Below are 6526 nucleotides of genomic sequence, written 5' to 3'. Positions count from 1 at the left end.
GCCTAAAAAAAAATAGCACGTTGTGTTTTGATTCTGTTTTAGTATTTTCATGTTATGTTCTTCATTTCTTTTTTATGAAGTGTGTTAATTATTAATGCTGTATTACCCCACATTTGAAACTGTCTCTTCCTAAACATTGCAGCCAGAACAGTCCTCGGTTAGCCTTTGTCCTTGTGAACATTAAAAAAATCTTGTTTGGCCTTTTTGATGCACACATTTTACACCACAAGGGGGACACAGAACCCATCTCAAGGAGAGGCTGATAAACTTAACAAAGACTTTTCCAGTTATCACAGATTAGGATGGCAGTATGATGTTGAGGGTCTGATTCACTGACAGTGGGATTATTCTAATGGTCAAATAATGAAAAACATCACATCAGGGAAGATGGGTGTAAATTTAATAAAATAGTCTGTTTTATTTTATTTATCTTGGGCATTAGTTATCTGAGGTAATGTTAATAGAAAATAAAACTTCTTTGTTTATCTACCATTAGTCAGCTTACATCTTTGCTCAATTAACTGAATGTGTGTTGTCACTCATAATTGGGAAGAGTTTGTTTTTGTTTGTATTTAATTTTTTTTTATCTGCCCTTATTGCAGTGATTCCCAAACTTTTCCTGTTGACCCCCCCCATTTGTATTATACATGTTATGTTATTACATATTATGTTATTAATGTTTTCTCATCCCAACAGTTAAACAAAAAAAATAAATAAATAAAAATCCACTAAAATAATTTACACATTGCAAGGAAATAAACGATATCCTTAAAATTGCAAAACTACCTGCATTTATATTTAATTATTTTCAGTTTAACTATTTGTTTTATTTTAAATTCAATGAAAGTAACAATGCATAAAAAATGTCTCAAAATTGCTGATGTGTTTAACTTATTACTACCCTGTCACTCCTGCAATTACTCCATCAGTTGTATTTGTAGTTTATTGTTAAGTTTATTGGTAAAAAGGTAAGAGATTAAACATGTTTGTATTTTTTTATTATTCCTAAATGTGTTACACCCTGATACCTCTAGTTTCACAGTTTTTGATCAGTGTTTTAGAAAAAAAAATCTTTATAGAGATAATTAAACCATTTTGTACCCGCTATTATTATTTATTTCAATAACACACAGTTTGGATTAGATTTGATTAATAACAGAAAAGTATGACCAACACAATAACCATTACACCTGGTAGATAACTTATACATATAACATCTCCTACCATTTGATTTTGAGGGATCTTTAAAGGTAGTCTAAAGTATTTCTTCCAAAGCAGATGCAAAACATTCACCATCGTATAAAATGTCCCAAATTGCAAAAGTACTTACAGCTAAGGTGCTAAAGTGACCAGCACAAAAAGAAAAACTAATACAAGTGAAGTTTACTTTACTCTAAAATCATCGTGTCAGGGTTCTGCCGTCTTTTTCAGTTTATTTGTGACTTTGTATTTATTTTTGGTTAGTTTTGTATTCCTTGAGTCACTCTCTACTGCCCCCTTATGCCTGTTTCCCTTTCCCTTGGTTTCCTTCTAGGTAGTTCTTTTCACACCTGCTCCATATCAGCTCATTAGCCATTCCTTTGTTCTTTTCCCCATATACCGGTATATGATTTCTTGTTGCTTTGTCATCTCTTTGCTCCCCATGTGTGTTTTCTCCCTGAGGTTTACTAGATTTTTGGTTTTAGTATTTTGTGTTTTTTTGGACTTTTCTTCAGTTGCCTTTTGGATTATTCCATTAAATCTGCAAACTCATCATTGCTTTTGGGTCCTCAAAAACCTCCTCTTAACCTTGACAATCACAAGTAATTTAATAAACACATTTCTTGGTGAGAAATTTTCAAAATTACAGAAATTTGAAAGAAACTTTATTTAGATCCATAAATATCACATCTCAATCAAGAATATGATCTTAATCAGTTGGTTGCTTACTGGTGTTTTCCCCTCTGACTATATGAGGCCCCCACAGGCCTCCTTGTGATTAGTTTAGGAATTTACTTTGGTTTCAGAACATTGATTACTGTTATAATACTAGGGGATATGGTAATGGGATTAGATATTTAAAGCCTGACTAGAATGAACCTCTCTTTGCTCACCTTTACAGTTATGCTGCCACTTTTAGCTTTGTAGCTTATTTTGCTTCCACTCTACAACACTTACACAAAAATTGTCCACTCATGCACACAATATATTGCTGTTTTTTCATTTCTCATACAAAAAAATTTGAATTAAATGTTTTGAATTTAATTTACATAACTTTTATCCATTCCATGTGATGCATCCGCCTCCCTTTCTTTATGCTGCCTTTGTGCTTCGGATAAATCAGATAAAGATTCTCCATTTGACTCTGGTTGTAAAACTTGAGTCTGAATCAAGTCTTGAGTTTTTAGAGGCAAGTCCAGTCTCCATTCATTGTTGAATTTAATTGTGAGCTGTAGTTCAGGAATACAAACTATGTGCTGAGAATATTAAAATGCATAGCCTTCAGGGCGATTAACCAGCTGGAATAAACCAATAAGTAAGAATCATGTTTTTTATTTTTTATTTTATGGTGCACAAAATGACATACTCTTTTATTACCTTACTGAAGGGTTTCAGGATTGTTGTTTTTTTTATTTACAGGATAGTAAGCTAAAAGCTTGTCTAGTGTGGTGGAAATGCAAAAAGATGTTGATTAAACAGAACATATCAGTTTAATGATCTGGGTCATGTGAGTGAGTAAAAAAAAAGCTCTGTAATCTAATGGGAACTATTGCAGTTCAGCTTGATGGTTAATCTGCAGGAAGTGGTGGGAACATCAAGAAAGCCATTTTGGCTTAACATCCCTACATATTGCAGAAGTGAAAATGTCTTACTGTGGTCAAACAAAGGTCAGAAAATATGAGATATTGTGTTAAAATATTGATTGTTGATCCCATCCAAAGGACCGCCATAACAAATTGAGAGTAAATAGTTCTTTATATACAAAAAATTTGACTTTTTTTGCCTCCATTTTCTCAATCAAAATCAATGCTGTAATCTGTCAGTTATTTTCGTGGGCACATTTTTTATCTTGTCATCAAAACCCAACAGCAGAAGAGAGTTATGAGCCAGATTGCTGGATAAATAATTTATTTAGCACTAAAAAAAGGATTAAAAAAAAAGAAAGCTACGATTCCACAGTGAGCCTGGAAAAATATTAAAGTAAGTTGATGGCGGCACCATTTCCCCCAAAAAAATATCTAATCACATGGCACTTTACAAGTAAGAAGTAGAGGATCGAGATCATATAGGGATATAGAGGTTAGATAGACATAAATGTTATTTTCTGCTAATCATGGAAATGTCATACACAGATTGAATTACTTACAGTCTAAATCATAAAATGGTTCAGTCAAATTCATTAATGGCAGTTAGTTAAAGGGCTCATAGAATGATTCTATAGGGTATTTGCTGCTGGTCCTTAAGGTCTCTGAATAGGGTGTTTAACATTGATTGGGCTGAAAATGGCATATTTGCTGTTCTGTGAGCCCTAATGCAAGCCTGGTTATAAGCCCTAGAATGAAACAACAGGTATTCTTCCTTTTATGGTACGCTCATGAATATTTAGATGAGCTGTGCGCTGATTGGTTGGTTTACAACGAGCAAAGCTGCTTAGCATGCATCATAGCAACAAGCACTCACTCACTGAAACATCAAAATTATTGAAATGGTAGAGTAACCAGATGTCCTCTTTTTCCCTGACATGTCCTACCTTTCATGCCTAAAAAAAATTCCAGGGGGAATTTTAAAATCGTCTGGGATTTTGGTTGACTGTAGTGCAGCAGAATAGAGCTGTGAGCTCCGGGGCTGGTCCAGGAACCCCGGTGGACGGGGGCAGGAGCCATTGGCGGACGGAGCAACCGAACCCGACCCAATGATGGTAGCCTCGACACAGGCAGCCCCGTGCTTCCCCCAACCCCCTCTCCTCCTGCTGAGGACAGGCAGCTCATGGCTCTCTGCTGAGATCCGGTCCAATCAGCGGCCCAGCAGTCGCCCCCCCGGGGCGTGACAAAAGTAAAGGCCAGAACCAAATAAGGCAACATCCCAGAGTTTACGTCAACTCTGGGCTTCATTTGAATTCGCCATTTTATAGTGGAAGCTTAGAATTGTGAGATTTGCAGAGAAAGGAGGTGTCGATGGAGTTTGAACTTCTCTGTATGTCCATTTCACCCACTGAACTATCATTATTCATCTATGACAAGGTAAACTCAGTTTTGCATTCTATGACCCCTTTAAAAACATCTAATGAGCTTGGCTGATTGTGTTGTCATTGACTTTGCAGAATTTTCCTTAGTATGAGATCAAGAATATGGCAAAAGTGGAGAGGAAGCACTTTGTTTTAACAGGAAGCACCATATCCAGGCTCAGAATGTGGCCATCTACACCAACTATCTAAGGGTTAAAAGAATCAGAAACAATGCATAAAGACTGGCACAGGGGTACTTTTAAAGAAGAAGAAAAACAGGACATTGCACAAAAATGGCAGCAATAAATATATTAGTGGCTTTCTTTCACAACAAAAATATGTGATTAAAAAAACAACAACCCCCATCCCCAGGCAGGAGACCATTGTTGGCCTGGTCAGCCAGGCCGACAATGCCACTAACGAGTGCCCCAATTTCAGAGGCATAGGCCAGTATCAGGTATTGCAGGTTGACAAAAGATCTCAGTGACTCCTCATTCCTAAGGGGCAGAATCTTTCTTCCGGTTCAATTTGCATGTTTTCTAAACCACAGGGCTTTGTTTTGGACTAGTCTATAAAGCTTTGAACTCAACCCTAATTCTGACATTTTGAATTGAAAAAGATTCCTGTATGGAAAGCGAAACATCTTCAAACTTAAAAAAAAAAAAAGTCCAGTGGATTGTTTTATAGCTTTTTTGGAATGACTATGACCTGGATGACTGAGAATCTTCACCAGCATAACACAAAATAAATGTACAGCCAAGCAAATGGTAACAAAGAGAAAATGTAAATGAGAGTGCAGGTGTGTATCTCAATCTGTATATCATTAAAAAGCTAAACCATTTTACCTCAAAAATGGATATTAATAAATTAACTTAAAAGTGCTAAATTCCTAGTATTTTGCACTGTTAATTTTAATTGATAAAAGCCAATGAAAACATTTTTATAGAAAATGTAAATGTCACTTCATTTTTAAAACAGAAAAAATATTATTAAATATATATATATATGTCCACACACTTTAGGGAATATGCACTCAATACTTGTATCTCTTTTTTGCTTCCACTAAACTTTCAAATTATTATTAGTGATTAACTCATTTAAAAGCTTAGGGACAGTTGCTATCAGTCAATATTCATGTATCATGATTAAACATGCCAAAACATTTGATTTCTGTAAATATCTTATAAAACAATTTTTTTTTTTTTTTTTTTTTTTTTACTTTTGGTGCTTTTCATGTGGGTACTAGTTAAAACCAATGTATAAACTATGTATTGAAATATAAGTACAAAACTGAATTTTGAATTAATAAAATTAATAAATTTACTTTTACTTGATATTCTGATTTTAGACTTTGTGGGATTAAAAACTGTGTTTTTGAATAATCAGTCTAAGCAAGCAATCACTTGACTGTCAACTTTCAGGCCCCCTCAATGTTCCCCTCCAAGGCTCCACTGAAAAAACAAAAAAAGTTAACAGATTTTTAAATGTTATTTCAGTATAATATGAGAAAAAAGTCAGAATTCTGGCTTTAATCTCAGAATTCTGACTTTTTCCTCAGAATTCTGATTTAATCTCAGAATTTTGGATCTTAATGAAGATTGGCACCATGAAGGAAGAGATGTGGGAGCATTCAGCTTCACTGACAAAGATGTGAGTTGTTTGAAAGGGCCAGTAACATAATGGTGGAAAATTATAAAATTAGGCCACTTTTTACGTGTCCGAGGGGTCCCCAGTGATGTTATTTCATTAATGGAAGAGCAGAACGTCCTTGAAACAAGAGAGCTAATCTCTAAAACAGACATGGCTACAGCTTGATGCTAACATGTTTGTTAGCTGTTAGAATTCAGTCAGAATTCTAAGAAAAAAGTTCCAGTTCCAAGAAAAAAGTCAGAATTCTGAGAAAAAGTCAAAATTCTAATTATAAAGTCGGTATTTTGAGAAAAAAAAGTTCAAATTCTGAGATTAAAGTCAGACTTCTGAGATTAAAGTCAGACTTCTGAAAAAAAGTCAGAATTCTGAGATGAAAGTCAAAATTCTGAGAAAAAAGTCAGAATTCTGATATTAAAGCCAGAATTCTGAGATGAAAATCAAAATTCTGTGATTAAAGTCAGAATTTTGACTTTTTTCCCATATGAAACTGACATAATATTTAAAAATCAGTTAACATTTTTTTCAGTAGCCCTAATCCTCTTCAGCGAGAAGAAAACTGTTTTATTTATATATGTAAATACGACACAGAACACATTAAATCGAAGAATCCACTCTGCCTCCGTTCTTCCCTTTTTTTTTCTTTTTTTTTCTTACCATGTATATTTCTATGGG

This window comes from Cyprinodon variegatus, unplaced genomic scaffold (genome assembly GCF_000732505.1).
Source record: "Cyprinodon variegatus isolate N-32 unplaced genomic scaffold, C_variegatus-1.0 Scaffold916, whole genome shotgun sequence".
Classification (NCBI taxonomy): Eukaryota; Metazoa; Chordata; class Actinopteri; order Cyprinodontiformes; family Cyprinodontidae; genus Cyprinodon; species Cyprinodon variegatus.
This window is presented reverse-complemented; position numbering follows the sequence as displayed.